Source organism: Pipistrellus kuhlii, unplaced genomic scaffold (assembly GCF_014108245.1).
Source record: "Pipistrellus kuhlii isolate mPipKuh1 unplaced genomic scaffold, mPipKuh1.p scaffold_m20_p_7, whole genome shotgun sequence".
In the NCBI taxonomy this organism is placed as follows: Eukaryota; Metazoa; Chordata; class Mammalia; order Chiroptera; family Vespertilionidae; genus Pipistrellus; species Pipistrellus kuhlii.
The window spans coordinates 75,971,743-75,993,747 of record NW_023425573.1 but is presented as its reverse complement, the minus strand read 5'-3'; the positions used below and the strand labels follow the sequence as shown (position 1 = coordinate 75,993,747).

Genomic DNA, 22,005 nt, shown 5'->3' with positions numbered 1-22,005 from the left:
CCTGGACCGGTTCCCGCTCTGCCCTTGGGGAAGCTGGAGGAGCCAAATGCCAGCCTCACCGGCGACTCCCACGAGCTGCTGTCCCACTCTCGGCTGGGCGATGCCCTGGGCGCTCCTCCCCTCTTGGCAGCTGGCACCCACAGCAGGAGCAGCGGCGGAGCTGACGGCTCTGTGGCTGGGTTCTGTGCTGGTGCTTTCGCCATCCTTTCGCTTGGTCCTCCCCGCAGAGCTGGAGGCCCAGGGGAGGTTTTCCAGGGTAGGAGATCAAGAGAGAAAGAGAGGAGCCCAGGCTCCTGCAGCTGCTGGTGGCCGCCAGGAGGAGCAGCTGGAGTCAGATCCTGCACCCAGAGGGTGTGCCTGGGCCTGGGGCTCCTGGTGGGGAGACCCCTGGTGAGGGACGCAGGGCTTGTTCAGGCGGAGGAGAAGGGGTTGTTTTGCGCCCTCCCCTGGCTGGATAAACACGTTTACAGAAAAAGTTTGCTAACCACTGAGCTAGACTTTCATTACTGTCTATCCCCACTGGATTATTTTAAAGAAAATCCAGAAATTAGGACTTTTCTTAAACAATAAAAAGTACTTTGTTTTAATCTCTGAAGCGAGAGAAGCATTCAGCCGAGTGGCCTCGGCTGTGTTCTCTGATGTCCTGTATTTAAAGTGATGTCTTTCTTAAGATGCAACCGCCCACTTTTTCCAGGGGGGTGACTTTCCTAAAGGTGGTGGGAGTCTCTTGGGGTGGAGGCCCTGGGAGGGCCGGGCGGGAGTGGTGGTCGTGGAGAGAGGTGGCATCAAGACAAGTTGTCACATGGCCGTGTTGCTTTTGTGCCTGGAATACAGCCCGTGTCGCCTGTCACTGTCCCATCGTGCGGTGAGAAGCCCGAATGTGGGGTCTGTGCTCGGTCAGAGCACTAATAAAATCATTTGTAAGAAACTGGCTCAAATCTCCTGACCTCAGGTTTTTTATTTAAATTTAAAAAAAGTTAAATACATACAGTGTGCTGTTTACCATCGTGGCCATTTGTAGGCATGTCAAGTTCATGCACATTGTCCACCACCACCATCCATCCTCAGAACTCACCTTCCCACCGGAGCCCTGTCCCCATGCAGCCCTAACGCTCCCTCGCGCAGCCCCAGCCGCCACCCACTGTCCTGTGAGTGTGGCATCACAGCGTTTGTCCTTCCGTGACGCCTCTCACTTAGCGTAACGTCTTCAGGGTCACCCGTGCTGATGCACATGTCAGACTGTCCTCGCTTTTCCAAGGCTGACCGATACTCCATTATCTCTACACTACATTCCATCAATTCGCTCACCAACACTTGGGTTGCTTCTTCTCTTGGCTTCTGTGAATGATGCTGCTGTGAGCGTGGTCCACAAATCTCTGTGGGGTCTCTGCCTTCTCTTGGGTGTACAACCCAGAGCGGGGAGGGGTTGCTGGGTCAGATGCTGTTCCCACAGCGGCTGCCCCGTTCACATTCCCACCAGTGCACAAGTGTTCGGTTTCTCCGCCTCCTTGCCAAGACTCGGTCTGGCTGGCTGTCTCTCCGATGGTGGCCATTCTTAGGGGAGTCCTCCGGTCTTGGAAGCTTGGTCCTGGGTTGAACCCGTGGTGGGCACATGGGCAGTGCCGCACCCCTGGCCTTGTCCTCCTGTAAGGCAGAGGCTGCAGTCTCACCAGCCGCCCGCGGCCTCCCTAACCCCGGTGTGTTCTCCTGGGGACGGTGGGCCTCGGCTCTGCTCAGGAACCTCCTCCCAGACCATACTTTCCCCAAGTGTCTGTCCCCAGGGCTCCCGCCATGTTTTCCCGTCCTCACGAGCCTGAGGGATCCCCTTCCACAGTACTCTGGAGAAGTCCCCTCCGCTCACCGTGGGCCCATGAGAGGAGCAGAGGGAGTGCACAGGGCGAGGCACCAGGGCTTAGGTTGGAATCCTGGCCCCAATGGGTTTAGAGCGAACTAACCTCCCACCGCAGTCTTCTCTCCTGTGAGGTGGAGTGCCATCTGCCTTGCTACTGTGAGGCTGCCAAGGCAGTGTGCGTGTGCAGCGGGAGCTTGGCTGGGCTCTGAGGGCAGAGTGTGTGTGCAGCGGAAGCTTGGCTGGGCTCTGAGGGCAGTGTGTGTGCAGCGGGAGCTTGGCTGGGCTCTGAGGGCAGAGTGTGTGTGCAGCGGGAGCTTGGCTGGGCTCTGAGGGCAGAGTGTGTGTGTGTGTGCAGGGGTGAGGTTGGCTGGGCTCTGAAGGGAGCGTGTGTGTGTAGGGGTGAGCTTAGCTGGGCTCTGAGGGCACTGTGTGTGCAGCAGCAACGAGCTTGGCAACAACTTTGCCTCATGTGTCCTTTAGGATTGGGCCTAAATAGGCAGTCGGACATCCCTCGAGAGATGCAGGTCCTGTCCTGCCAAGCTGACTTATTGGCCCAGCAGCAAGTGGTGCCTGCCCTGCAGTTTGACCACACTGACACAGCGTCTCAGACCATGGCAGGCAGGAGGTTTGCATTTGCCCTCTAGGGCAGTGGGAAACAGCATTGGAGGTCCTTAAGCTAAAAAGGGACAAGACGGCACTGGGTCCAAAAGGGAGCTGGTTGAGGCCCCAGAGCCGTGCTGCCTCTGCCGCCTTCCCCAGGGGCTGGGCTGCTGGCTGCCCACCCCCTGTGCGGCCTCTGCCCAGAGGGACCTCTCGGCCCAAAGGTGCACCCAGAGCACAGGGCCTGGTGGGCAGGCCCCCAGCAGGGCCCGAGCAGTCTCAGTCCCCGGAGGGCTGCCCGGTGAGCCCCGGAGGCAGGCACGGCCACTGCGCAAGGTAAGCCGGCAGGATGCTCCCGGCAGGAAGTCCACACGATGCCCCATCAGGCAGTGGGGTGGGTGGCCTCACACTGCACCCGGACCTCCTCAAGGGCTTGTTCAAGAGTTTCTGACTCAGTAGGTCTGAGCTGGGGACTGAGCATTTATATTTCTAGAAAGTTCCAGCAGGTGCTGATGCCGCGGGTGTAGGGCCGCACTTGGAGAACCCGGGGCTAGAGGGTGCCTGTGCCTTGTCCACACTCCGGCTCCCATTCGGCGCCTGGCCCAGGCGCTTCCCTCCTGTGCCTCACCCACCGCTCGCCATGCCTGTGCCAGGATGCTGTGCCTCACGGGTAGCGGGGCCCTGCGGGCAGCAAGCCAGGGCCGAGCCGTCGGCGCCCGGGGTGTGGGTCACACGAGGGGTAGCCTGGTAGCCCTGCCAAGAGCCACCGTCCGGCCTCGGCGCCCCGAGGAGCGGGCCACAGCTGTGGGAACTCCCTTTTCCTCCTCTAGGGGGAGCTGTTTACGGCCCCTGGGGAGACGAGGGGCTTCCTGGGAGCAGGCGTGGGGGCCACCGCTGTCCCCCTCACTGCCAGCCCGGCAGCCACACTGGGCACTCCTCCCAAGTGGGGGCGGAGCTGTCTGGCCTCATCCTGCAGGCTGGGAGGGTGTCAGACAAGATGGCCCCTGGGAGCTAACTCACAAGGACCCAACCTCTGCAGCCCATGGATCAGCTGAGGGCCCGCAGTCAGGAGGGAGGAGAGGAGTGTGGGCTGGCCTCCCTCTGAGTGCAGCCACTAGAGACCTGGTTCCGTGTCCTTCCCTGGCGGAGCGGAGTGACCCCCCAAGGCCTGCCCCCCCCCCCCCCGCCCTTGCTTTGGGAAACAGATGCTGGGGCTCCCGTGCCCAGGCACAGACGGGCACAGGCACCGAGACTCCGTTTCAAGAGGGTTCTTGGGTCTGCCAGGGGCAGCACCAGGCCCAGACAGCCCCCGCCCAAGCCCCAGGTGAACACAATGTCCCAGGAAGGCTGTGCCCTCCCTCAGCAAACCCCCCCCCCCCCCCCAAGGCTGGGAGGAGCTTCAGAGCTCTGCTGGGTTGACCATTAACCTGCCTTGATCAGCCATCAATATTTAAACTCAATTACAAGGGGAAGGAGTTCTCTGGAGAGAGGTCATTGGGCAGGAGGAGCCATTGGAATGCCTGGTCCTCTGAAAGGCGGAGATGGAGGGGGAGTAGGGGCTGGCCCAACATGTCAGAGTGAGAGGAGAACAGAGACCAGCCAACTTCCTCCCTCCCTCCCTTCCTCCCTGCCTCCTTCCTTCTGTGGACCCAGCTCTTTCTTGCCTCCAGCAAATCACAGAGCCTGTCAGCCCTGTGCGTAAGCTGAACTGTCTGTCTGTCTGTCTGTCTGCCTCTCGAACTGGGCAGAGCTGGAGAATGGAGGCTGGTCCGTCTGATCACTGACACTCTGAGTGCAGCCCATGGCCCCAGAAGCTCCCAGGAGTGTTTGTTGAGTGAATAAGCGACAGCAACATGGTGGTTAGCAGATGAGGGGCTGGGAGCCGAAGGTCCTCAGGAAAGAACCCATTCGGGCGGCACCCAGCTGGTGTGCCTTAATGGGTGAGTTATTAGCTTCCAGCACCAAGAAGGGCTGCAGGGGGCGGGTGAATCGGAGTTCCCACCGGAGTGGGGATTGGGAGAAACGACTTAGCATGGGGGAGGGCCTGGGACGGCTCCCTGTGCCCGGCCTGTCAGGTACCCACAATGTGCCTTCCTAAGAGGCCCAGAATATTCTACCATGAAATATTCCACCAAGAGGAGTGTTTTGTTTTGAACTCTTATCTGCCTGAAAGCAGAGCCTCCCAGAACTCAGTCATTAAGGCTCAGCCCTGTGGTTTCACAACCAGGGGGATGGACTCCGGTCACCAGTCATCAAGAAGGGACATCAGGACAAGAAGTCGCGAACAAACATCTCTGTCTGCTCCCCGAGGGGCTGCTGGTCTCCCCTAAGCGTCCTGTTTTGCAGGCCGCTTCCCCCTCCTCCCCCGTTAAGAGGGCGCGTACTGTGAAGCCCCCAGTCCGGACCCCCTCCCCCGGAGCCGCACTGCTCTTGAGCTGCCTCGCACAGGTGACTAAAGCTGTCTTTCCTCCTGCGGGGCTGCTGGCAGGTTAGCTCTCTGGCCCTGGCAGTGAGCACAGTTAGAGGAAGACGTTTCCTCCCCGCGTTCACAGTCTCACCCGGGGCGTGAGGCGCAGTGGAAGCCGGCGTTGGGCTCCTCATTGCCCATCGGAGGCCGAGGCGGAGGCTCAGGGGCTGGGCGGCCTGTTCCAGGCACAGCTGGCCGTGGGGCAGAGCTGGGCATCTGCCCGGGGTCTGCCAGCTCCCACGACTGCCATGGACTCCAAGGACCGTGCCCTGGTGCTCTGAGCGGGGGAGGGGAGAAGGGGCGACAGCAGGGCAAATCTATCAGCAACGGATTTCCTGTAACCCACCTATGTCTCCCCCTTTGGTTGTAATGTACAAAAATAGGTAAAAAACAAACAAACAAACAAACTGCCATTCTCTGGAGCATTATCCCAATCTGTTGACATTCTGCTTCCTGGCAATTGTCAACAATTTGGCTCAAATAAACTCACAAAAATTCTTTACAGGTTTGAATGTTTTTATGTTAATACTTTCACAGAGGATCAAGAAAATGTTATATTGTAAATCAGAAGATGCCTTAATCAATAAGCCAAATTTACTTAGAGTCCTTTTCATTTCACTAGCGCTAACAGGCCCAGGGGAACTCTTGCTTCTCAAAATCTGGGGTTCAATTTGGTGGAAGTCTTTCCTATTTATATGTTTTTCAGCTCTGCTTTCCAAATTTGGAACAAGACTTCTGAGAACGTTCTGTGTGCTGGGATAGGGCCATGAGGCCATATCTCAAGGCCTGGCCTGGCGCCAGCACTGAGAACTCTGTCTGGGGCATAGTTTATGGCCTCTCTGGAATGGGAGGAGTCTTATTTTCCCCTATTATTTAAGCAAGCAAACATTTACAGAAGCCAGAATAGCAGGTTTGAAATTTTAAACAGCAGTTTTTACCCACGATGGAGGTTACTATTCTTCAAAAAGTCATAGATAATGGAAAGAAGGAAACATTTTCACAGAGAATCGAGGACTATTGCAAGATAAGGGGAGAGAAAGAAGGGGCACTACTTTGGCCTTTGAAACTGATACTTTGTAACAAAATAACCAATGAGGAAAGCACGGGGGTCCTAGATTAATGAAAGGACCAATTAGAAGGGGTCAGGTTCAAACAGCTGCAGCATATGTAACCGGACACAGAGGGACACGAGGCAGGATTTTCTCTTTTTCCCGTTAGAGAAAGTGAGCGAGCAGGCTTTCCCCTTCTGGGGGCCCCTCCCCAGGGGGTCCCCTTTGGGAACACCTCTGCCCAGATGGAGTTTGTATATGCTTTCAATAAACTTCTACATTTTTATTAAAGAAAAGTTAATCCACAAATTTCTTCTTCATCTTTGTCAGATAAGAGCCCACGAGAAGAAATCTGTACCCTGAACCCACGTTTCAGTTGGGAAATGCAGTAGGCGCAGCATTTGCTGCCACCATAACATTTACTAAATAAAATTTAAAAACCCACCAGGTGAATGGAAAAAGAAGTGGCCAGCCTACATGCTGCCAGCCTGGGCCGGGCTCTGTCTGGGGTCTGCAGACACCAGTGCTCCGGGCAGCCCTGCCTAAGCCCCGTCATAACCCTGTTTTAGGACGCTGGAGGCAGAGGCCAGGGGGGTGCATCAACTTGCCCACGACAGGATTTGAGCCTAGATGTTCTGCTCAGGACTGTGCACTAAATCACTACTCAAACCTCTCTTAATAGAGACACAGGTAAAAAGAAAAAGGGGCGGAGGTCAAAAGTGGGCTAATATTAGGGCCCCTCAGTGCAGGTAGTGGGGAGACACCAGAGTTAAGAGAATGACTGTAGCCCCTCCTCCAGACCCCTCCAATGGCTGCCATGGCCTCTCGCACCCGAATGTGCCCTGGTGCCTTTAAGAAAGAAAGGGCACTGTTGTTGGAAAGACAAGCTCAGCTCAGGTTCCCAGTGCCCCCAGTGGGGTGTTTGTGTACAAAACAGGCAGGGCCTGGGGTGGCAGGCTGGGCGAGGCTGTTTCAGTCCGGAGTCTCTGGCCCGAAGGTGGGGGAGGAGCCGTGGGGGGCACTGCTCCAGTGGGACCTGGCAGGGGCAGGGACCAGGCTCCAGCTGGAGCCCGTAACACAGTCCTGGAGCCGACCCTGCAAGAACCCTGGGCATCGCCCTGCCAGGCATCCCCAAAATGCTTGGTTTAAGAGAGCAATACGCCCTGCTGGTTTGGCTCAGTTGGATAGAGTGTCGGTCTTCACATTGAAGGGTTCCAGGTTTGATTCCAGTCAAGGGCACATGCCCAAGTTGCGGGCTCGATCCCCAGGTTGGGGCATGCAGGAGGCAACCAATGATTCTCTGTCAGCATTGTTGTTTCTCTCTCCCTCTCCCTGTCTGAAATCAGTAAAGATAGATATAATAAATAAATAAATAAATACAGGGAGCAAGACTTGGCAGTGCACAGCCAGGGCCCCGCTGAGGGACCGGGTGGTGTGGGAGGAGCCCACGGAGTTTGAGAGGACTCTAAGGACACCCAGGACTGTGAGGGCAGGGGGCGGGCTGCAGGGCATGACAACGCTGAGCTCCTCTCAGTGCTTTTGCTGGGGAAACGGGGGCCCCCAGAAAAGAAGCAACATGGGAGACCCTGGTGACCGGGGCCCAACCAGGCTGAGAGGGACCTGGTGCCCACGTCCTCAGCAAGGCTCTGCCTCAAGCCTAGGCCCTTCCCTCTCCAGCGTCGGGGGGGCCGCGCCTGGAGGGGCTGCTGAGGGGCTGCACTGGCCGGGGGTGGAGGTGGTGCTGGACCGGGTGGCTGCCTTCCAGATCCAGGGGTGCTGAAAGGAGCTGGGGTGGCAGAGACAGTGGGTCCGGCCATTGGCCATCACAGGGGCCCCTAGGTGACGGGTGCTCCTGCCCAGGGGATGGCGGCTGACACACGTGGATATGGCTGTGTGCTCCCCTCCCCCTCTCCCCCCTCTCAGCCCCATTGAGGGGTGATAGGACCCTTGGGGTTGGGAGAGTACTCACCGAGGCACACACTGTGGCCAGGCTGAGGCTCGGTGAACATGGCCACTGTACCCCACATTCTCTTCGTTCCCCAAGGAAAACCCCAGGCTTGAGAACGCTGACTCGCCTGTGTGAAGATGCTGGCTCCGGCTCCACCTGAAATTGTATGCCGACACCATGAATGTGCGCTTCTGGCTACACAGTCAGCTTCCACCTTTCCCACCACCTCCCCATGGGGACCGCCTGCGCTCCGGGCCGTGGCCTGATTAGCTGTGCGCTGCCAGTGAGCGAGGCGGCAGGTAGAAACGCTGCCCCCGAGGTTCGAGCTCACCGTCCGGGGCCCGTGTGGCTTGTCTCCCGTTTAAGGAAAGTTACCTCTTCTCCAGCCCATCCCCTTTGGGGTCCGAGAGGGACATTAGGGACCGAGTGTGAATGTCATTCCCCTAAGTCAGGAACATCTTCATCCATGGGCAAGACTGAGGAGGTAGAAGCAGCTAGGAGCCAGGGACAGCTAGCTCTCAGCTGCTGCGGTGGGGACATAAAAGGGAAACGCAGCTGAACCGCCCGCGCAGGTGTGAGCGGGACCAGTCCGCCAGCCACACGCTGTCCTATGTAAAACCTCAAGAACAAAGGGCCCCGGTCACAGGCTGGACACACAGGGAGGGGGAAGTGAGGGGGAACCCTGGAGTTTAAAATGTTGGATGTTGCTAGGACCAAATTTTTCCAACAAACCCATGGGAAGTTAGCTGGGCACACATTAGCCCCTAGACAAAGAAGCTTCCGTGGCTACCCACCTGGGTCCCCGCCCTGCAGCAGGGGGCTTTTCTGTAAGAAAACTTTGCTTTCACTCATCTCTTTGTCCATGAACTCTTCCTCTGAGTTTTGAGAGACAACAAACTTGGACCTGAACAGAAAATTGGTATCTTTGGAGGTTCCACCGATATTCTTCTACAGAGTGGTAAGTGAAATGGACATTTCACTTTGCTCTTTTGCTTTATGCTGGAGGCCTAATACCGGACCCTGTCTGCCAATTAAAAGCAACCAGCTCTCAACTGCGGACTTAGACTTGGGGGACGGGTTTCCCGGGAGATGACCAGTCTAATCACTCCTCATCCAGGAGAATGCTGGGCCGGGTGTGAACCTGTTTTCCTCTTCCTCTGTCTACCCTCATCTTGTCTGAAAGCGGGAGGCGGGGGGGTCCGCGTTCCCTGGACCCGGACCGGCTCAGCTGATCCGGTGACGCTGGAGCCCCTCCTGCAGGTGCCTGGCTGTGCACGAGCAGCAGGTTCCCTCCTCTGGACTCACCTCGGGCCCAGCCCCATTAGACCCTGAAGAAAAAGCACCTGACCTGTTTAACTCAGGTTTGGCCACAAGGCAAGCTAGCAGACGGAGAGTCATGGCCCAGAGGGAAGAATTAGTTATAATACCATCGTACAATGAGGTCTTTTTCGTAGAGGGAAGGAAAGTGTCAGAAGTTCCTTTCTTCATTTTAAGAGATGATCGGATTCTGTGCCGACAAGGCAGACTTAGCCCCTCCTTTGGGAGCTTTAACGGAGGGGGGGGCCTCTGAGGCGCACCCCTTCACAGAGAAGGAGCAGATCTAAGTTCTCCACAGGCTGCCCTGAGTTTCTAGTCCTCTCGGTCTAGAATAGGGGTGTCAAACTCAATCAGAGAAGGGGCCAAAATCTAAAATCCAGCCTAAATCGCGGGCCGAATGGTTTGCTGAACAGTCATAAACTGTCATTGTGAGGGAAACGCAGCGGAGTGCAGTGATGACAGCACGGTGCGGGCCACATTGCAAGGCCTGGCGGGACGGATTTGGCCCGCGGGCCTTGTGTTTGACACATGTGGTCTAGAAGGAAATCTACCCCTGAGGCAAGCAAGGCAGGAGTAGACTGGGCCCTCTCCCCTCAGTCCCTCCAGGTCACGGAAGGAGGTGAATTTGGACCCATTCAGATGGCCTGGGGAACCCTGACTGTCCAGGGCAAGGCAATCAGTTTCCTCCTCGCCTTGGGAGCCACCTTCTCCATCCTCTTCTCCCACGCAGCCGCCTGCCTCCCATAGTGACCAGAGGCGCATCTGGGAAGCCCGTCACTGGGCAATGTCACAGCCTTTCAGTTGTGACTGGGACCACGCGTTTTCTCTTTCTCATCATGCCAGAAAGCCTGACTCTACTAGAGCGAGACATCTTGGCCCACTTGGGCACTGCCCTCCGTGTGGTGCCAGAACGAGCTCTCTGCCTCCCCCTGGTGGAGACCACGATTGACGCAGAGGTATGGGCCACCCAAGGGAGAGTTGGCAGGGCAGTTGGGTCGGCCAGCCCGGATGCACCTCAGGGATTCAGCCTCCTTCCCACATCAGAAACAGCACCCCACCCTCGTAACTCCAAGAAGGGTTTAACGAGGTCAGGTAACACTCTCTCCAAGATCTTTAGAAACGTCCTCTGTATGGTAAATCCTCTCTACCTGGCTCCGTTCCGCAGAGTGTAACAGGCCCATTGTACGTATCCCCCCTGACCTCCCTACCTACCAGGTGTGGCAGATGGGCGTCCCTGTGGACACTGGGTTCCAGTCCTCTGAGGAAGCTCCTTATTTTGTTCTCCCGAGAGAACGGAGAGGGCTGTGCACAACAGTAGCTGCTGTCCCGCCTGAGACATTCCATAGCAGCTCAGAGAGGGCTTCATCAGGCAGCTTGGCCACTTTGGGATCTTTTCTTGAACAGCCATTAGCAACCCATCCAAGGAGAGAGAGAAGCATAGTAGCCTCACCCAGGGTTGGAGGAGTGGGACTGGGGAGGATGCTCCAGAGGCAGGGTATCGGTCACCCCATCCCACCAGGTCTCTGGTTCACTGGAATCCCCTGCTGGAGAGGTCTATTCCCAACCTCACCATCGGAGTCCACCGTCCTGGAAGGCCACGCACGGCGGGGGCAATAGAGGCTCAGCAAGAATCACTAAACTCTCTGGGGTCCCCGGTCCTTCAGAATCTACCGGCCCCAGACAGTCTGGCAGCAGAAGTAGGAGGGGCATGTGCCCCGAACAAGGAAACCTGCTCCATGTGGATCAGCACATCCTCACAAGTAGAGGAAAATCTTACTCTCATAAAAAAGAACATCAGGCCCAGTGACCAGCGGAAGCATGGGCAGGACAGGGCCCGCTGGCTGCTGCCCTTCTTATTTCAGTTCAAGAACTTCTGTGGTCAGGCTTTTCCCCTTTTTGTCTCCACCTACTACTGCCTTTGGACCTCGCCTTTTTAAGCATAAGCAAACTTATGCCTTTACTCATAAGTTTTGTTTCTACCAGGAAGAGGCAATCAAGCTACAGACGGTCATGGAAATAGAATCCCGAATGGCAGCTCCCACCTTCCAGGCCCCGATCACCCACCTCCGAGAGAGCCCTAATGATTGTTGCCATCAACGACTCCCCTTTTCAGCCGGAAGTACGTAGTCAGAGTGGGTTGTGGTCCCTTTTCCCCAACAGCAGTTAGGGACTCCTAACTGGGGGGGGGGGATTTAGAAGCAGCTAAGGCAGTTAGGGACAGGATTGGGGAGGGGGGAAGAAATATTAAAAGGAAGTGCTTCCCTTTCCGCCCTGAGGGGCCTTAAAGAGCCTGCTCTGTGAGAAGGCACCGAGCTGTGTGTCAGCGTTGTGCCCTCTTCAGCATGTGGTGTGTGGGTTCCATTTGCAAAGGAAAGACCCTCCAGAGGGATACCAGGTGGAGGGGCAGGAGGGGCAGGTTCTGAGGGTCCGGAGACCCTCTTTAGGCACCGCCTTTCCAGCAGATTCTCCTAAGGGTCAGGGCTCAGCTCCTAGTGCCCTGCAGACACTCCCCCCACCCCCCCCCATCGCCACCTCCTCTCCACTCATCACGCAGGGGGGGTTGGTTCTCTCTCGCCCTCCCCATCCACGCCTCAGGCTGAAAGCTGCACAGAAAGGCGAGGCCTCACAGTGGGGGGAGCAGAGCCCCTTACCCTCCCCGCCCCCCGCCGAGGCCAAAGGGCGCCCTCAGTTAGGGGCTGGCTTACGCGTGCCAGTGGATTCGCGGTTTGAGGAACGCCTGCCTGAGCTGCTTCCGGGAGAGTACATCTGGCTGTGATACCGCAAAGGCTCCCTAGATGTTCTTTGTTTGTAAATTTAGATTTGGATTTGGGGGGGCCTGGGTTCCCCAGGAAGCAGACTCTGGCCAGTGGTTAGTGTGCAGGACATTTTATAGAATGCTCTGAAGGTCAATAGGAGGGGAGCGCAGGGGGCAGGGGCGGGTGGAGGAGCTGGGCTGCCCGCTGCCTGAGATGGCCTCACCGCCCCCCCCGCAGGGGGCTCGCAGCTGGACCCCGGCTCAGAGTTGCCTGCACATGGCTGAGGCGGCCAGACCGTTAGCCCCTGCTGGTCAGCGGCCGAGGCTGCCACCTCAGGGGGCTGTGGCCTTGAAGGAGGCAATCCTTGCAGGCACTCTCCGGCAGCCAGGGGGGCAGCCCTCCATCCATGAGGGGAAGGGACTCCGGGTGCTGTCAGCACCACAGCTCATCACATGAGGCTGTTACAAAGGAAAGAAGGGAACTGCTGTTTCTGAGGGCCTACTGTGTTTTAGGCCCCCACTAGGTGCTTTCTCCCCCTGCTCTTAAGAAAACCCTCTTCAGCCCTAACCGGTGTGGCTCAGTGGATAGAGCGTCAGCCTATGAACTGAAGGGTCCCAGGTTCTATTCCGGTCAAGGGCATGTATCTTGGTTGCGGGCACATCCCCAGTAGGGGGTGTGCAGGAGGCAGCTGAACAATGTTTCTCTCTCATCAATGTTTCTAACTCTCTCTCCCTCTCCTTTCCAATCTGTAAAAAATCAATAAAACATGCTTAAAAAAAAGAAAACCCTCTTCATGGCTTTGCACAGTGGATTCTTCTACCCATTTTCCAGATGAGAAGAGAAGAGAAGAGAAGAGAAGAGAAGAGAAGAGAAGAAGGAAAGTCATCAGGGGGTGCCGGCAGCACATGAGTGCTAGGCTCCGGGACTCTCAGCCCCTGTCCTAGCAGACTGAGCACCTGGCAGTGGGCGCCGCCTCCCTGGCTGTGGATGTCCAGGCGCTGGCCCCAGAGTGGAGACACATCTGGATGCGGGTTGGAGTGGGCGCCCTCCTGGCCCCGCACTCCCTGTCTGAGGGGGACACACCGCTGAAAGGAAGGGGGGCAGGAGCATGGGGGTGCGGGAGGGGCTGGGGCTGGAAGGGGCCAGCACACCAGCCTCTAGGATTGGGTGCTTTTTGGAAATGAGGCTTGAGGTTATTGGGTTTTAAAACATATTTCTTCTCCCTAATTTTCTGCATTTTAAAAAAAAGGAATTATTTCAAACTTAGAGGAAAGTTGCAAAAATAGTACAAAGAATTTCTAATATTCTTCACTCAATTTCCTTAAAATGTTAACATTTTACCACACTTTCTTCCTCTCTTCTTCATATCTGCCTACCTACTTATCTATCTGCCTCTCAATAATCTTTTCCTTAGTGTTTCAGAGGAAGTTGCAGAGGGGACGTCTTTTCGCCTCCTGAGACTGCAGTGAGCATTTCACCTCCTGACTGCAGAGGCCCTGAGGCCAGGGCGTCTGTCCCTCGGGATGTGGTCGGCATAGGGCCCTGGGAGCGGTGGCAGCTGGGGCTGTGTGTGTGACACCGGGAGGCAGCGCACACCTGACTAGGGGACAGCCAGCCGATCCATCCAACAGGCCCGGGGCTAAGTGAGGGCTGGACTTGACCCAGAAAGCAAAGGGGCAGCAGGCGGCTAAGAGCTGCGCGTGCCCCTTTGCCCGTCGCCCCTGGGCCCTGCCGGTGGCCAGGTGTGGAGCCAGGGATCGCAGGCGGCCCAGGGCCCTTCATCCGCGGGGGCACGGGCTTGCCCTGCTCAGGAAGAAGTTCAGCAGGAACAGAATGTGCTCGAGGAGCCCAGGGCACAGGGAGTGGAGGGCAGGACGGAAAAAAGAGTGCCTGGCACCAGCGCAGGCTGTTTTGTAACCGGTGACAACGCCTCCTGGTGAGTCACCACCTTCTCAGGGGCCTGCTCTTCCCGTGGCCACCGCCAGCCACTGGCTGTCCCCATCTCCGGGCGCGTGTGGGCTGAGCACACGGACCTTGGAGCTCTTCAGAACCAGGCCCAAACCCCTTGGCTGCTGTGTGACTCGGCACGGTCTGTGACCGACCCCGCTGAGCCTCAGCTGCACTCCTAGAGCGGGAGCAGCAGCCACCTGCAGGCTGCGGTGGGAGTGCAGGGGGCAGGCGGATGTTTTGCACGGAACAGGCTCCCGTGAAAGCCGACATTTCCAGGGCTCCCAGGACTGTAAGGCGGGCCCTCGCTTGCCGTGAGTACCTTGAGAGCAGGTCTGCGGCGGAGTCACCTGGACACTGTTGCGAGGGCACATGGCACTTAGTAGGTGTTCGGTTGATGTTTGTGGAAGCCACGAGAGAGAGGCACCCATGAGACAGCACCTAGTGTGTGCAGGTCCTTGGGAAGTCTGAGCCATCTTGCCTGAGGCCTTCAGGACGTCCACAGGTGAGACCCACAGCCTCTGCTCGGAGGCAGGTGAGCTGGTCATGAGCCCACTGTGCCAGGCCGATGGGTGCTCAGGCAGGTGGGGCTGTGCCAGCTCCCTCCTGTGTTCCCTCGGGGGAGAAGACCCTGCACGTGCAGATATTGGGGCCGAGGAGGGGAGAGGTGGGAGCGAAGCCTGGGCACCAATTTGGGTGCCGAAGGAGCTGGTAGACAGGACCGCAGAGGCCGGCCATGCTGGACATGTGTGCCCGGATGTGGGGCCTCGGGGAGAATGTGGGCATGCTGCCGGGAGGGCTTGGGCTGCAGCCTCAATCCTGCAGGTGCCTTTCCCTCCCCCTCCTCCCCCATAACCCCACACCTGGCGTCCTCCTGGGCCCGCTCTCCACCTGCCTCTCGGCTGCCCCAGGCGCTGGGAAGGTGTTGCAAACTGCTCTGTGATGTTCCGAAGCCAAACCATGTCCCTGGACCGCGGCCCAGCCCCGGGGCTTGGCATCAGCGGCGATGTCCCTGGAAGACACTTTGCCTTTGAGGCTTCAGAGTTTTGAGGGCTTAGGTTTGGGGCCCAGCCAGCGACACCTCCACCTGACCGGCCCTGGGAGGTGCCTGCCAGGACCAAGGTGGTCAGAGGCCTCGGCCTGGGCTCCCACCAGGCTGGCAGCCTGAGGTGCTCCTGTGACGATGGCAGAGACTGTGAGCAGGTAATGGGCAGACAGCCTGCGCGCCACCACTCCCCGTGGGGCCCGGGCTGTCGGCGTCCTCCGGCCTCAGTGTTCCCATCTGTGAAGCGGGTAGTGCCTGGAGGTAATGAGCTCCCACAGGCAGACTGCTCAGAGCGGCCCCGCTGGGGTGAGTGCAGAACACCCGGTGAGAAGCAGCTGCCCCCTCTTGCCTGCCCTGCAGCCCTCTGTGATCAGGCGCCCCACGCAGCATCACCCCTGCACTCCCCCACCTCCACGGCGGCCACCAGTCAGGCCAACCCTACCCCCCACTTCCCTCACCTCTCAGTTCAGTCACCCTCTTCCAGGCAGCCCTCCGTATGGCACCTCGACATGCTAACCTCACCAGCGCCTGTGGTGAAGGAGCTGGGACCGAGAGGGGCGGTGGGCCCAGGGTCAGGGTGGATGGACACTGGGACCGAGAGGGGCGGTGAGCCCAGGGTGAGGGTGGATGGACACTGGGACCGAGAGGGGCGGTGAGCCCAGGGTCAGGGTGGATGGATACTGGGACCGAGAGGGGCGGTGAGCCCAGGGTCAGGGCGGGTGGACACTGGGACCGAAAGGGGCGGTGAGCCTAGGGTCAGGGTGGATGGACAGCTGGGGCGGAGAGGGGCGGTGAGCCTAGGGTCAGGGTGGATGGACAGCTGGGGCGGAGAGGGGCGGTGAGCCCAGTGTGAGGGTGGGTGGACAGCTGGGACCCGGATTCAGGTTTGGCCAGCTCCAAAGCGGGTGCTCTTCCCTCTCAGCACCCTACTTCTACTATCGGGGTTCAGGGGCACACCGGCAGGGCCACCGGAGCCCTGCATTGGGACGGGCTCAGTCCCTGGCTGCCAGGAGCATATCCATGACCGCCCTGGGCACCGGCTGCAGGCAAAGCCCCAGGGCAGGGCCAGTGCTGCCCAGAAGTAATCGCACGGCCCCGTGGCCATCCCCTGTCCTCTCTACTGGAACATCGTGGGGCTTTGAGGGGCAGCGGCCATCTTGTCCCGGTGAGTTCCTCTGAAGCCGGGCGTCTTCTTACCTGTGGCACCTGAAGGAGAAGGTTCCTGTCCGGCCACCCGCAGGGGCTGCCACAAAGGCAAACGCCTGCAGTGCCCGGCCAGCGATGCTGGTGAAGGGGGGTTCGGTCCGTGCAGCTGGACCTCTGCACCCCACGGCCCTCTGGGGGAGCACTGCGCAGCCCATCCGCCCCGCTCCACAGGGGGGCGCTCCGAGCAAGCCAGAGCGGGAGGAGGTGTCAATCACAGTCCCAGAGTGTGTCCTTCAGGTCCCGCCTGCTCATTGGAAGCTCATGCGTCGCCCGCGGTTACACATGTGTGCTCCCTGAGACAGACCTCCCAGGCCTGTGCGCTCACCCCGGGAACCTAGCTAGTGCAGTGCCTGCGGAGTGAGTGAGGGCGACCCCTGGCCTCCCATGGGCACTGGGGTCCTGGGGGCAAGTCCCATGCACTCCAGCCCTGAGGGCCCAGGGCAGGGCCTGGTGCCTGCAGGAGGTCAAGTGCGGGTGAGGACCATCGGCTGGGGGCCGAGGAGGGAGCCGACAGTCAGGCTTATCAGGCGGGGAGCAGCACCTTGGGGGCCAGAGGGGCAGCTGCTCCCAAACAATTTAACTGGCCCAGGTGCCCGGGGGCACTCAGCCGGGTCGGAGGTGCTGGGGGGATGTGTCTCCTAGAACCCGCGTCCACACAGGCCCGGCCTGCGTCAGGGCTGCTTGAGGGTCTTCACTGGAGCTGCTCTTTGAATCTGCTTTGCCGTTGCCAGCCTTGCCCTGGGGTCTCCAAGTCCAGCATAGTTCCTCATCCCACGAGGGCTCCGTGTGGATAAAGACGAGGGTTCAGATCGAACCCGGCTCGGGTCCAGGTTCAGGTCAAGGTCAGGTCTAGCATCCTGGCTCAGGTTAAGGTTTAGATTCAGGCGAATAGCAGAGCCAGGCTGGCCAGCCATGGAGCTTTGGTTCATGGTCCGTCTCCTGGGATGTGGAGCTTGGAGTCAGAGTTGCACAGGACAGAGCAGCTCTGAGGTGGTCCTCTCTGACCCCCAACCTGCCGCCCCGCCGCTCTGCCCCTGGGCACTTACTGCAGCGGTGCTGTGACGCTGTGACTGCTCCCAGGTGTGTCTAGTCTGTTCTGCAGTCGCACCAGCTTCCTGTGAGCGGGCCCTAGGCTTGCACTGAGGGCTGCTCCTTTGGGTGCATAGGAGGCGGTGGCAAATGCTGACTTCATGAATAAAGGGAATACATCAGCTCCCCAAGGACAAAGGTCTCCTTCTGGTGGGAATCTCTCCATTCAGTTACACCTAATGTTTTTCAAAGTTTTAATTGATTGTGGAGGAGGCTAGGAAATTTGGGATTTTGTTGTTGTTGTAGCTTACAGATATCCATCCTTCATCCATCCATTCACTCATCCATTCACTCATCCATCCATCCACTCATCCATCCATCCATCCATCCATCCATCCATCCATCCATCCATCCACTCATCCATTCACTCATCCACTCATCCATTCACTCATCCATTCATCCACTCATCCATCCATCCATCCACTCATCCATCCATCCATCCATCCATCCATCCATCCACTCATCCATCCATCCATCTATCCATCCATTAATCCATCCACTCATCCATCCATCCATCCATCCACTCACCCATTCACTCATCCATCCATCCATCCATTCATCCATCCATCCATCCATCTCATAAATACTTTTTGACTGTGTGTGAGACTTTGCCGAATATACAGATGAAGGAGACATTGAGACTGTTTTCAAGGGGCTAAACCAATAGATGGAATTAGAACACGAGCAGCTGATGGGAGGGCCCCAAGGTCTGTGGGGTTGGGGAAAGACTCCCCGTCCAGCCTGGGGGCCTGCGAGGTTTCCTGAGGAGGAAGCCCGAGTCCTGAAAGTTGAGCAGGTGGTCCTCTGTCCACGAAGAGAAGAGCATCCCAGTGAGAAGAAACGGGCTGAGCCGAGGTTCCTGGCAGGAAAGCAGGGGCGGCCTTTGGGGCAGTCTGAGGAGTGGGCGAGGCGGGCAAGGAGGCCATGGGGTTGCTGGGAAGACAGAGGTCTTGGAGGACTTTGTTCTGAAAGCCTGGGAGCCACAAAAGGATCAACCCAATGTGAATTATGTTCTGGAATCAGCACCCTGAGACCTGTCAGGGTGGGAGGGCTTGGGTTTGGCTCTCCTGTGGAAAGAGGGTGCCCCAGGGGACACAGTAGATAGGGGCTCCACCCCAAAGCCCCACAGGATGTGTGGTTCTCAGAGTGCGGAGCGGCGGATCGGGCGGATGGGGTGGGAGGGAGGGCACAGTGTTGGGGCCAACTGTGGAGGCTGAGCAGGACTGCAGCATCTTGGGCGCCTGCCTGGTCAGTGGCTCTAGGGGTGGTGCTGGGCAAACCTGCAGCTTCAGCAGGAGCCCTGCTGGGGTGACCAGCGCACACCGGCCTCCTCTGGAGTAGCCGCAGTCCCTGCTTCTCCTTGACTGCAGCCTGTCCCCCTCCCAGCCCTGTCTGGACCTGCAGAGCAGCCACAGAGGAATGGGGATGCTGTCAGGGCCCATCAGAGCCGGTCCCCAGGGCCACGTGACACCAGGTTGGAAGCTGGATGGGGTGTGTGTGGGGGGGCACAGTGGAGGCACTGGGGCAGCTCTCTGGCTTCTCACGCTGCTGCCTGGGGAAGGGCCTCCACACCCACCCCTTTGTTCAGGCGGGTGCGGAGGGAAACCGAGGGCAGGGAGTGACAAGAGAAGCCTGAGGCTGGGTCTGGGCTTCTCCCTCGTTTGGAAGGAGGGGCACATTGTACGTGCATGACTTCAGCCAGGAAGCTGAGGCGTGTTGATCTTAGCGCCCACAGAACCTTGGCTGGCCCTGGGCTCGCTCGCAGGTGTGCGCTGGGTCCTGGGGCTGGTGGAGGAGGTGACGAGCCTGGAGAGCGTGTGGGACTCAGTGATGTGCTTCCTCTGCCATGAGGCCCACCAGTCAGCTCTGTAGATCCTCCTGAGGGACAGACAGCTGGACACCCAGGCTCTGCTCCCAGCACTGCCTCTCAGGAAGGAATGGAGGGTCAGCGAGAATCCGAGACCCTGCCAGTGACCCTGCCAGCAACGAAGGCAGGGGTGCAAACCGGGCAAGGTCCAGCCTTGGCATTGCTCTTTGAAGGAATCCTTTTCCTGTGTCACAGCAGAGGGGCGGAGAAGTCCTCACACCTGTTGTCTTGACCCGGGTGCAGCCAGGCAGAGCCTGGGACCTTAGGGGCGAGCCCAGGGCAGGGGATGCAGCAGGAAAGACAGCCCCTGAAGCCGGGGAGATTGGTGGCAGGCCCTGGCCAGCTCTGCGGAATCGCCCAAACTCAGCCTGGAGGAGGGGGAGGAGAATTTATCCTTTGCTCCTGACACCGCCCTTTCAGGTCTCGACCTGTGGCCCCCAGGCCAGGTGTGCTGGATGGGCAGGGACACGGAGCTGGTCCCGCAGAGGCAGAGGCAGCTGGAGCAGGAGGCAGGTGAGGTCCATAGGGCCTGATGTGGTGCCAAGTGGCTGGACATACAGCTGGGGACACTGAGTCAGAGAGGGGAGGTGAAAGGTTGTGCACTGGTGGCTGAACCAGGACTTGCTTGAGGTCACCTGACTCTCAGACCCCTGAGGTGGTAGCAGTGGTGAAAAGCCCTGAACGTATGTGTAGAGTCTGTGAGTGCACACACGCGTGTGAGCGTGTGTTGGAGAGGGTCTGAGTGATATGTGGATGACCAGAAAATGGAGCATGAACACAGAACTCTCTAGAAAGTTCTCAAGTGTGTGTGCCTTCGTATAAAGAAGGAAACCCCCTCACCCTCATCTCCAGCCGAGTGTCCAGGTCCCTGTCTTCGCCTTAACACCAGCCCTGTGCCCAGCTGGTGCAGCACTGGTCACTCCCAGGAGGAGAGGGGCCGGCGGGACCGCCCTGCCCTGGGCTGTGGGCCTCGGGCAGCCCAGGGCCCAGGTGGAGCCGAGGTAATGAGTCACTGGGCTTTGGCATACAAATCACACCCACCCCAAACCCCAGACCAAACCGCCTCCGGTGTCTGCCAGGCACAGTTGCCAGAGTAATCAATGCCCTTTGTTTTCCTAGACGAATGTTCCCTCTGCACTTTCCACCACTTTGTTCCCGAGAAGGGCTCAGTGAGGGCTCTCAGCACGTGGACCCACACAGCCTCATGGCATCCCTTCCCCAGACTGCCCCACCCCACAGCAGGGTCACAGGGACAAGGCAGCTACTGGCTGGATCGGGGCGGAGAGCTGACCTTGGCCCGGGCAGGCTCCAGTCCTTGAAAGCTTGCTGATCTTGGCCTTGGCTTCCTCAACTACTTGAGGGGAATCAGAGTTGGCAGGAAGGATATAAAAATTCCTGGGAAAACCACCAGCAGGAGTGAAATGCAGTGTTTCTGATTCTCAGGCCCTGGGGGAGCATCAGGCGAGGGCAAGGTGTGTGGGCATCACGGGTGCCTCGCCTGGGTTCCCCGCCTGGGTTCCCACTGGCTTCCCGGATCTGGCGTCTGCCTCAGTTTCCTCATCTGTGAGGTGAGCCAGTAAAGCTAACCTGCAGGCCTAGCTCTCAGCACAGTGGCCGGGGCAATCGTGACGTTGATGCAGTGCGGGCACTGGTGGCTCTCGGAAGCCCACCTGCAGGGCAGCTGAGCAGGTTTCTGTCCTTAAAGGGCAAGGTCAAGACCTCCTCTTCCACGAAGCCCTCTTGAGTTCTTCCCGCCCTCATTGCTAAAGGCTAAGTGCCCTGGATGCGTTATCTCATTTAATCTTTACAGAACTTTAGGAGGTAGGTGTTATTCTAAACCTAGTTTTATAAGTGGAATTTGGGGCTTAGAGACTTGCCCAGGGTCATGGAGCAAGTAAAGGAGATAGGATTTGAACCCAGGTTCGTCTGATTCCCAAAATAACCTGGAGGAGGGACAGAGCACTTAAGTTGGCTAGAGAAGTTAAGGAAGGCTTCTTGGAAGCAGTATTACTTGAATTAAAATATTTTTAACCCAACGTTTTAATGGCCATTTTCAAACAACCATAGAAGTAAACAATAATAGGAATGGAATCTATAAATAATGAAGCAGTGATGCCTGGTGGAGTCTGGGATTGCAGGCCATGTGGTGCCATGAGGCACCCACAGGTAGCAGGTCTTGCAGAGGGTAAAGTGTGGGCAAGGGCAGTGATGGAATCCCGTGGGAGCTGAGCTATTTAAGATGGAAGGTGGTTCTTGGCTGCCTTTGGATTTCCATCTCCCTGATGCAGGGCAAGAAGAAAACACCTTTTCGCGGCAGGTGAGGGACTTGGTGTTTTGGGTTTCCCAGCGGAAGGTAGAAATGGCTGTTTTCAGTTTGGCACAGTGGGCTCAAGAGCGAGGACTGGAATCTCTCAGCGCTGCCAGTTCTAGGCAAGAGACGAGAATAGGAGTCATTCCTCTAGTCTCAGTGCAGACAAAGCCAGAGGATTTCACAGGAGTGGGGCCGGCAACAGGACTGGCTCCTGGGCAAGCACGTTCCTTCCTGGCATGTATATGCAACAGAGGTGGCTAGTGCTTGGATTTAACACATGCTTTACGGCTGGTTATAGTTTCTGACAAGGGACATGTCCATGTGTCACAGCTACCCGAGGAGCAAAGAGGAAGTTCCCTGCAGTGTCCCCAACAGCAGAAGGTGTCCCTGTGCCAGGCCACGGTCAGCAGCACCAGGGGCCTGGACTAGGGACAAGTTTGCAATGCCCAGACTACTTGTCTTTCATTCATTTACCACTTATTTGTTCTCCTCATCACTTATGGGTTATGATCCTTTCTTGGCTCTCGTCATTCAGGTCAACCCAGACGAAG

General features: G+C 58.0%; 1 long non-coding RNA gene across 1 annotated transcript; it reads left to right on the top strand.

Moving 5' to 3' along the window:
* Positions 1-627: 627 nt before the first annotated feature.
* On the top strand, positions 628-20,139 carry LOC123651648. Its single transcript, XR_006740495.1, has 3 exons — positions 628-1,167; positions 4,828-4,832; positions 20,127-20,139. It is a non-coding gene; the product is annotated as an uncharacterized LOC123651648 (long non-coding RNA).
* Positions 20,140-22,005: the final 1,866 nt, after the last annotated feature.